Genomic DNA, 10,601 nt, shown 5'->3' on the forward strand with positions numbered 1-10,601 from the left:
CCAGGCCTCATCACTGCTGTGGTTCTGAATTGTTCTGATGCCCAGGCTGTAGGTTCTTTCCAACTGTTTTCTCACGGCATCTCGGCATCTCATGCTGCCAGTATCATCTTTTACACCCCTGTTACATGCTGTCACTGTCCTGAGAGCCCCTAAGGCACGCCTGTGGTCCCTTGGTAAAGCCCAGGTTATTCTTTCATTTTAAACATTTCAATTCCAACTAGAATATGCTTCGATATATATTACATGCAGATGCAAAACAACATGAAGTTTCTTGTGTCCTCTTAATAAAGCTTAGAGCTTTATTAAGAAAAATATGCATATATGAAAGTTGATAATGATCTTTACAACGTTTGTAATGATCCTGGGCTGACTGGATCATTAGACTTTATCTGTTTTTCTGTACATACTCCACACTTGCAACAATTAAGGCCATGGATTTTTTTTCCTTTTGTAGTACGTATTAAAGACGGGGTCTCATGTACCCCAGGTGGGTTGTTTCCAAATGAATCCAACGATGACCTTGAACTTCTGATCCTCCTGCTAGGATGACAGGCCTGTGGGCCACCATCCTGGATTATGGGGCGCTGGGAATCAAATCCAGTAGTTTTGGTACGGTAAGCTGGCACTGTGGTTATAAGCTATGTGCCAATACCCGTGTTGTATTCTGTATCAACGTGGATGTGGCACTGAGTCTGTGGACATGCCTGTAACATGGCTGCAGTAAGTTATTTAGGCAGTGTTTACGTATTTAGAAAACTTGAGTTATGTAGAGAAATTTATTTTTCAAATTTGTTTTAAGGGACTGGCTCAATCTACTTATGACATCTGAGAATCAGACTGAAGACAAGGAAATCTCTTGGAATAACGCAGTTCAGGCTCAAAGCCTGAGAGTCAGATGAGCTGCTGGTGCAAGCCCTGGTCTGAGGGCTGCTATTCGGTGTCCTACCTCAAGTGGGGAGAGAGGGAGTCCCCTTTCTCTTGTTCTCTCCAGGCCTTTAGTGGATTGTATGATTACTAACAGCACTGGAAGGAGAGATGTTTTAAAGGACTCACTAATTCACACTCTCATTTTTTCCAGAAATACCCTCATCGACACACGAAAAAGTAAATTTATCTGGGTACTGCCAGCCAAGCGGACCCACATAGACAGACGACACAATACTCATGTTCCACGCTGCTGAAGCCACATGGAGCTCCTTATTTGAACTCCCACCTCAAAGCAGCCAGTGCCTGCTCAGCTCATAAAGGGTGAACACGCACATTTCCTTACAGTTTTATTTACTCTTAAGCTTTATTTATTGGTGTCAAATCTTCTGAACTTGCCTCTCCCCCACCACACTCGATACTGTGCTGTTAAGATCCATCCACATAAGAGACTTTCCATGCTCATGGATAGATAGGTAGAATTAATATTGTAGTAATAGCTGTATTATCAAACTCAGTCTACAGATTCAGTGTAATTCCCATAAAAATTTCAATGACATTCTTTACAGATCTAGAAAAATAATTCTAAATTCCCATGGAGACACAAAAGGCCTGGGATAGCTGAAAGAAATCCTCAGCAGAAAGAACAATGATGGGGATACAGCAACTCCCCAATCAGATGATATTACAGAATTCTAGTTCCTTGATCAGCATGATACTGTCTCATAAGACGTGTAGACCCTTGGATTGGGAGAAGAGAGGACTAAGAAATAAACCCACAGAGTTAGAGCTACTTACTTGTTGACAAAGCTGTCAAAAAATACAGCCTGGAGAAAAGACGGTCTCTAACAAATGGTGCTGGGAAACTGGAGGTATACATGCAGGAGATTAAACCAAATCCCCGTCTCTCACCTTGCACAAAATTGGGTTCCAAGTGCAAGGCCCGATGAAAGTCACCGGCCAGGATGATGTTAGAGCACCTTTTCTCTGTTCTTCCTGGACTTCAAATGACATGCTGTTTAGCCTCAGTCTGTCCTCAGTGTTTCTAAACAGCTTTCATGTTTCAGCTCTGTAGCAATCTGTGTTACTTTCTGTACCAAATTACTCATTTATTCCACACATTATTCAGGATTTCACTGGGTGGTCAGTGTTGTTTCGGGTATTCAGTTCTACCATTCTGAGGGGGTGCTTCCCTTTAAAGAGACAAAATGGGGCAAGAGGCAATAAATTTGTGCACATGAAGATATATGTGTATGTCTAGATACATAAGTACACATATATTATAAGTGAGAAGTGTGTATAGAGTGTGGAAGGTGAAAATAAAAGCAATTAAAAAGTTAAAAAGTAGGAGTCAGTGAAGTCAGTATATAACTTATTGTTCAATTTACAAATGATTTCAGCAAAAACCTTTTTTTCCTATTTAATCTCTGTGTGAAGGATTTGCACCCTAATTATAGCGTGGGATCTTGGAGGGAGCCAGATGGGACCTTGGCAGAATCCAGTGCAAATGCCTCACTCCCTAAGTGAGGAAAGTCAGACCCAGTGAGGCGGGACTTTGGAGATTCCTCAGTGAAGCAGAGGAAGAGCTGGAAGTCCACCCGGGGCAACAGTTAGTTCCTGTCTGCTTTCTCTCAGTCAGGCCCAGCTGCCTTCAGTCTCTTCAAGGGGGCTGTTTCCAGTGTCTTGACACAGAGAAGCACCTTGGCATGGGGCAGTCTGTGACTGTTCTTTGCCCTAGGATAAAACCCACCTCCTTCGTATAATCTAAACAAGATAAAACACCTAAGGGCTTAGAGAGAGAGATTCGGGAATTCCTTCAACACTCAGACCTAGGGACCTCCTCTTAGGTCTCTGACCCCACTGGATTTCCTTCCCCGAGCAAAGCCAGACTGAATGGGCATAACACTCCACCTCGGTTTTTCTGTTTGGTGTTAGGGTTTCACTATGTGACCCAGGCTTAGCTCAAAACCACAGTCCTCCTGCGTCAGTCACCTGAGTGCTGGACTATGGGAGTGCATTACCACACCCCGCCCCACCTTTGGTTCGGTGCACCCTGGTGGCCTGGGCCACCCAGGCGACCTTGTACAGTAGCGGGTAATAATTAACTTAGCTGATAATAACTAAGCTGATAACTCCACTCAAGCTAAACAGTCCTTCAATCAAAAAAAAAAGGGGGGGGGCTGCTTGTCATTTATCTTAGTAACGGGGCAGCCAGCACAATACTTCGTCCTGATTTTTCTCATTTTCAGCTTTTTAATCAAAGCAGGATGTATGTCCTTAACAGTGCGTGGAACACATATAAATAATTCTGTGAGCTTTCTCAAGTGATGCTTATGCAGTGAGCAGCGTGCATCAAGGAACAGAACATTACCCCAGAATCCCCATCTATGCCTTTCCAGTCCTGACTCCTCCTATTTTTAATAGACTAGAATGCTTTTGAACTCTATAGAAACGGAATCATGCAACACGTGTCCTCTTTTGTGTTGGCTGCTTTTGCTGGGTATTGTGTTTGTGAGCTTTGAAAGCTTTTCACAGAATGAGCACTGTCTGAGATTGTAATCAATGTATATGAGATGTTTCCATATCGTCAGCTCAGAGAGACAGCAGCTAGCGTAAGGCACGGGTAAAATCCTTCTATGGTGGGTGTGGTGACTGCCTCTCCCTCCCTCTCCCATAGCCCATGACAGTTACTGAAGAGCAGGAGGATATGAAATTTGGGCCTTGAATGAGATTTGGACAGGGAAGCAAAGAAATGAGTGTCTGGACTGAAGAGCCGCCTGCTCCACTGGGCCTGCAGCAACCCAAGAGCAGGTTACAAGAAAGCGGGGTTCGGGGTGAAGACTTTGGCTGGATCAGTAAGTAAGAGGCTTGGCCATTTGTTCCCCAGGGAAGAGAAGATCCAGAAACATGGCGGCCCTGAGCACTTCCTCGGAGGACAGGGATGGCACAGAACAGCAGCTGACTGGATTTTGATGGTGGGTACAGGGAATGGACAGGGACAGGGACAACAGGCCAGAAGCATTTGCTCAAAATAGAGTGCTAATGAGAATTATGAAATAACGAGAGGAAGGGGCCATGAGGTAGAGAGGGTACCTCTGGGTACATTCACTCTCACCCTTGCTCTCCCCCTTCCTCCACCCTTTTTTCCCCTCCCTCTTCCTGGAGATGAGATTGCTTTGCCCATTGGCATTGAGGAGGCACGCCTGGAGCACAGCAGTTGCCTCCACGAGAGCTGTCCTGACAGAAAAGCCATTCTGCATCATGTGAGTATCTGAAAGTATCTCAGGTATCTTTGGAGGAAAAATCGCTCCCAAGTGGCATATGAGGGGAGTGGACAGAGCAGTTGATTTCGTAGGGAGACTCCAGAGAGTGGCACCTGAACTGACCCGTGCTGGAGGAAGATAGGGCTTACCGGATGTGAAGGGGAGGCTGTTGACATTAAGTAGCTGAAAGTGCAGGGGCTGAGAAGGGCAAAGGACACTGAGAAAGGTGAGATCATTTTGACTCTGCCACACGATGCTTGAGGGCCAGAGAGAAGAGTGAAGTTGGGATGGGTTGTATAGAGAGAGGTGAGGGTTGTGGGTGTCTGTTACCCTGTAGGACACAGAGAATGAAAAGGATCTGAAGCATGCCAGTGAGGTGACTGAAGCTACCCCAAGATGGTTAAAATTAGCATTAGCTAGAACAGCGAAAGACGAGAACTGGGGAGAGGGAGCCAGAGGCAAAGACATAGAACAGAGGGAAACAGTGAGGATGGAACAGGGGCTGTACACAGCCTGGGGAGACAGAATTACTGGGGCTGAGCCTGATGCAGACTTGATAACCAGGCTGGATGCCAGTCTGGTGTGATTAAAATCAATATCACAAAATCCAGTCCCAGAGCTCCATAATTTTCACATCATGTTACATTTTCTAGACAATCATCCAGGTAGTGAAATTATTTCCAATTTGCAGGTTGTTTTGAGAATATGTATGTTGCAAACATATGAAGCCTTTCTCTCTTGGTCAGGAGGCAAGCTGTACATCGTGGAGATGGTGATGCAAAGCAAGGCATGTATGGACCATAGTTTCCACCACCATCCTCCAGCTCATCAACAGAGCTTCCAGGACTGAGTTAGAGCCAAGCAGCTGGGGACAGTTTCCAGGATTGATTCGGCGTATCAAGCAGAGGACATTTATTTTCCAATCTAAGCAACAAAAGTGAGCTCTGCCGAATAATTGTCTTTATTGTTCAAGAAAAAGGTGTTGTGAAGGTGTCCGTTATTCCAGATGCCCTCGATCTTTTTGATAATAATACAAGTAATTATACTTTTAAAAGTAGTTCTGTTGTTTTTGAGGCAGAGTCTCCCTGGGATAGCCATATGTAGCCCAGGCTGTCCCTGACTCAGAGTCCATCTACCTCTCAATGCCTTTTCCTCCTACAGGAAGACCATATACTTTTTCTCATGTGTCTGGTGTCCTGACCATACAAGTTGGCCTAAAAGCATCTAGAAGACAAACATCAGGAAAAATTTTCTAACGAAAAGGCCCAAGATGGAAAAACTCTCAACTGACAGAATTCTAAGGCTGGTTTGCCAAGAAAACCCACTTTCCTCTCTGCAAATTGAAAAATCAATACATTTTTTTTTCTGGGAAAAACAAAAAAAAACCTAAGAAGATTTTCTAGTCCAGATAACTGGTTCACTCATTACAAGATTTGGGAGTAAAGTTGGAGGGAATCTCAGTTCCAGAGACTGAAAGTGGGTTGACACTCTTCGTCTACTTTAGTGATGCTGTGTAAGGAGGCACTGGGTGTTCCAAGAAGCCCAAATTCACTCTGAAGAGAAGCTAGAGATCAGCCCAACTTTTAAACTGTGACATTAGTTATTCCTCAGACCATTTATTTTCCCAGATTAGAATTGCTTTGTATAAAGTAATCCAGGGATTCCTTTTTAGGGAAGATAATAATTAGAATAATGATTAATACTCAAAACACAACCAAGAATGCATGACATAATTTTCTTTACAGAAAATTTTGTATAGCACCAAAAAGGATGGGGGCGTGAGGTGAAAAGTCTCGGGCAGTAATGAGCTGCTGTGATCTGCCTCATCTGGGTGAAGAGCATCAGGTGGCTGGTGTGATCCACCTCTAGAAATTCAGTGTCTCCACCATGACCCAAAGTGTAAGATACAACAAACATGTTGGCAAAACACACAAAAATGAACACAAAGCCCAAGTATTATTACCACAAATCTACGTTTCCAGGTGTAAGGGGAGAAGACAAACTAGCTAATATTTGTTTTTTTGTTGTTGTTGTTTTGTTTTTTAGCTAAAATTCTTAAGCAGAAAATTGTCTTTTACAGAATCAATGAACTTGTTTTTAAGACAGAGTATCATTTTGTTGTCCAGGCCAGCCTGGAATTCCCGGGTTCAAGCCCAACCCCTGCGTCAGCCTTCTGAATGGTGATTCCACAGGTGCATACCACTGTACCTGGAGGAAAATTTGTCTTTTAAATGCATCTTTTAAAAGCATTCTCTTCATAATGAGAAGAATAGCAACTTACCATTCAGATAAAATCTTTTAACGTGTGTGAAGCGAGCATTATTTGTCCTTTAGTTAACACTTAACTTAATGGTAGTAATATGTGACACTTGTATGTAATTTAACAGAGAATCAGAAGGAACCCAAATCAGGAGTTACCATTTGTAGAAATTGATGGAGGGGGCTTATGGATTTGCTTGCTTTCTCTATTCGCTCCCACTGCATAAAAAACAACCCCACAGCTTAATGGTTTGAAATAACCGTTTATTTAGCTGGTGACACGGCAAATGAGTTGGCAGATGAGGCTAGGCTGACCTGGGCTCAGGGGTCTGCACACAGCTCTGTGGTTTCTGGGTAGCTCTGCTCGCAGGGCCTGGCTGCTTGTCAGCCAGGATTACTTGGCTCTCCTCCGTGTGTCTCATCACTCATCAGCAAGCTTTCCAGAGCTCGCTTATGGTGGAGGCAGGAGTCCAAGGCAGAAAAGGAAGCGTATAGGGTGCTTGATGGCTAGAATTAAAATTGGCACGAGGTTCACACCAGTTGCCTGCTGTTAGCCAAAGCAAGCGATTGAGCCAGCTCAGACTCAAGACCTTGAGAAACGGACCCTCCCTCTTGATTCTCTTGATTGCAGGGCACTTTAAGTCCTAAATATAAAGAGGCTGTTACCTGGGACCTTAACTGGTCAGCTCTCACACCCCAGACTCCACCGCCACCAGAAAACAGTTATTAACACACATGTTCCCCGTCGCCCCTATTTAACTAAAACTTCGTATCTAGAAATAGGCAAGCATTGAATTTTATTGTCTTTTTTTTTTGTTTTTTTTTTTTTGTTTTGTTTTTTTTGTCTGTGTGAAGTGGCAGCAAGCTGCACTTTCTCCTGATACCTTTGCTCACATTGGACCTTTATGAGTGGCTGGTAATAATTTGCATCGGTGAATAAATACTGTTCTGCACTGACTAATTTCTTGGCTGGCATTAAGATTTTAAAAATCATGTTATGGGTGCTTGGTAGTTCTTTCTGTGCTATATTTGTAGGATTTTGTTATTAGAATTATAATATACATGAGAGTGAAATTTCTGATAAAATAGATATATTCTCAAAGACCATTATACTTCAGTTTCCTACTACCAGGCTGGGCTTAAAATTCTGTTTTACCACTCACTTAGACCCAGCCAGGTTCCTCTAATTTTTTCAACTTCCTTAGGATCCTAAGCACATGTGTTAAAATACCTATAGAGTGTCAAGAATCTTTTGACAAGATGCCCAATTGACCTCCTATACCCTTCTACTTATGACCTTGGACAATCCTCTCACCTCGAATGTGACTCTTAGCTGGTGGAGACACCTTATCTATAGGTATGGTAGAATTGTTTTCATCATGTCATCTAATATGAAGATATGACATTTCAGGCCATGGTGACACATGTCTTTAACCTTTGCACTGGGGATGCAGAGGCAGGTGAATCTCTGTGAGTTCAAGGTGAGCTTGGAATATATAATAAGTTCAAGGCCAGCCAGAGATTCATGGTGAGACCCTGTCTCAAAAGAGAAAGGAAGGTTGGAATATCAGTCTCAGAAAAGACACCTGGGCCAAGATTTCTTGGTTCTGTTGCTCTCCTTGTAGAGCTCCTGTCCCCTCCAGGTCTTTCTATCTCCCCCTTCATTCAAAGATTCCATGCATTCTGCCCAAAGTTTGACTGTGAGTCTCAGCATCTGCTTTAATAGCCTGCTGGGTAGAGTATTTCAGAGGCCCTCTGTGGTAGATTCCTGTCCTGTTCACTGTTTTCTCCCTCTTCTGATGTCCATCCTGTTTGCCTTTCTGAATGAAGATTGAGCATCTTACTCAGGGTCCTCCTTCTTACTTAGCTTCTTTAGGTGTACAGTTTTAGTATGATTATCCTATATTATATGTCTAATATCCACTTATGAGTGAGTATATACCCTGTGTGTCTTTCTACTCCTGGGATACCTCACTCAGGGTGATCTTTTTTAGATCCCACCATTTGCCTGCAAATCTAATGATTTCCTTGTTTTTAATTGCTGAGTAGTATTCCATTGTGTAAATTTACCACAATTTCTGTTTCCATTCCTCAATTGAGGGACATCTGGGTTGTTTACAGATTCTGGCTATTACAAATAAAGCTGCTATGAACATGGTCGAGCAAATGTCCTTGTTGTACACTTGAACATATTTTGGATATATGCCTAGGAGTGGTATAGCTGGATCTTGAGGAAGCACTATTTCTAATTGTCTGAGAAAGTGCCAGATTGATTTCCAAAGTGGTTGTATAAGTTTACATTCCCACCAGCAGTGAAGGAGGGTTCCCCTTTCTCCACATCCTCTCCAGCAAGTGCTGTCACTTGAGTTTTTGGTCTTAGCCATTCTGATGGGTGTAAGGTTAAATCTCAGGGTCATTCTGATTTGCATTTCCCTGATGACTAATGATGTTGAGCATTTCTTTAAGTGTTTCACTGTCATTCGATATTCCTCTATTGAGAATTCTCTGTTTAGGGGAGCAGCCTTACCAGGCTACAGAGGAAGACAATGCAGACAGCCCTGATGAGACCTGATAGGCTAGGGTCAGATGGTAGGGGAGGACAACCTCCCCTAACAGTGGACTGGGGAGGGGACATGGGAGGAGAAAAGGGAGGAAGGGAGGGCGGGATTGGGGCTACAGCTGGGATACAAAGTGAATAAATTGTAATAAATAAAAACAAATTTTCAAAAAAAAAGAGAAAGGAAGGGAGGGGTGAGAAGAAAGCAAGGAAGGGAAGAAGGAAGAAAAGAAGGAAGAAAGGATAGGACTGACTTCTAACTTGTTTCTAACAGAATATAGCAAAATGAAAGAATATAATTTTTTGTGATTTAGGATGCATATTAGAGTGACTTCTGAGTTATTAACAGATTCTCCTTCTTACAACTGTAGATGAATGCAGTTGCCACATTGGAGAGACAGACATGACTCAGAAGCCAGAGTTGCTAGGGTCCGTAGCCTCCAGCATCTGAGGCGTCAGAGAACTGGAATTCCATTTGAAGATATCCTCCTGCTCAGCCTTCAGATGACAGCCCTGCCCTAACTCTGTGTATTGCTCCAGGCTGCTGATCTAGGGGCAACTTCTTACTTGGTAATAGGTAACTAACATACTTCAAAGCAAAGACTATCAGGATAAGAAGAACCTAAAAATCCACAGTTTAACCTCACATTCTAATGTGACTTGTCTACCTTATGCTTAACTATCTCAGATGACAGAAAAGTCATTAATACGAAAAAGAGCCTTTGTCAGGTAAGTTAGACAGCAGTTCACTTAAATAAGTTAAATATTTAACAATATTATAGTATCTGTTATATTTTATAATTTTTGCAAGTCATTATTCTACCTAGATATAATACCTTTCACATGATAAACTTGAAATTATTTGATGACAGTTATATTTATTAGGAATGAGAATGGAAACCACACACACACACACACACAAAATTGTCTGTATCATGCTGATCACTGTGACAGTCTGATATAAAAGAATGTTTAACAAATTTTGGTGAAATAAAACTGAGATGTCATTATTAGAGCTTCCCAGTCGTCCCAAAATCCCTTATCTCATATGATTTTATGCTCTTCTCATTACTTTCGTTCCTATTTTCTTGTCAAGACACCTTGATATGGCATTAGCAAGATTTGGTTTAAGTGTTACAAACAACTATGTACTGTTAGAGTAACTAGGGAGCACAAAGTTGAAATTAGTGTTTACTTAATTATTTCTTGCTTTTTTATGCACACTAACTCCTACCCTTCCCATGTTAAACTTATCCTATTCAATTTCAAACTGTTATTCTATGCTTCCTCCACCAAGAAGCTGAAGCTTTTTGGGGTGCTAGTTTTTATCACCTTAAGTCATGTCTCTTCTTCCCAACTGCGCATTACGTATAGATTTGAGAAGATTTTTAAATGATTTTAATCTTATTATTTTGTGTGTATGGGTGTTTTGCCTGCAGGTATATCTGTGCATTATGTGCATGCCTGATGCCCATCGAGGCCAGAAGAGAGCGTTGGATTCCCTGGAACTAGAATTACAGCCACGTGAGTGCTGGGACTTGAACCTGGATCCCTTGGAACAGCAGCCAGTACTTTTAAGTGCTGAGCTATCTAACTGG

Source organism: Psammomys obesus, unplaced genomic scaffold (genome assembly GCF_907164565.1).
Source record: "Psammomys obesus unplaced genomic scaffold, mPsaObe1.curated_primary_1811, whole genome shotgun sequence".
In the NCBI taxonomy this organism is placed as follows: Eukaryota; Metazoa; Chordata; class Mammalia; order Rodentia; family Muridae; genus Psammomys; species Psammomys obesus.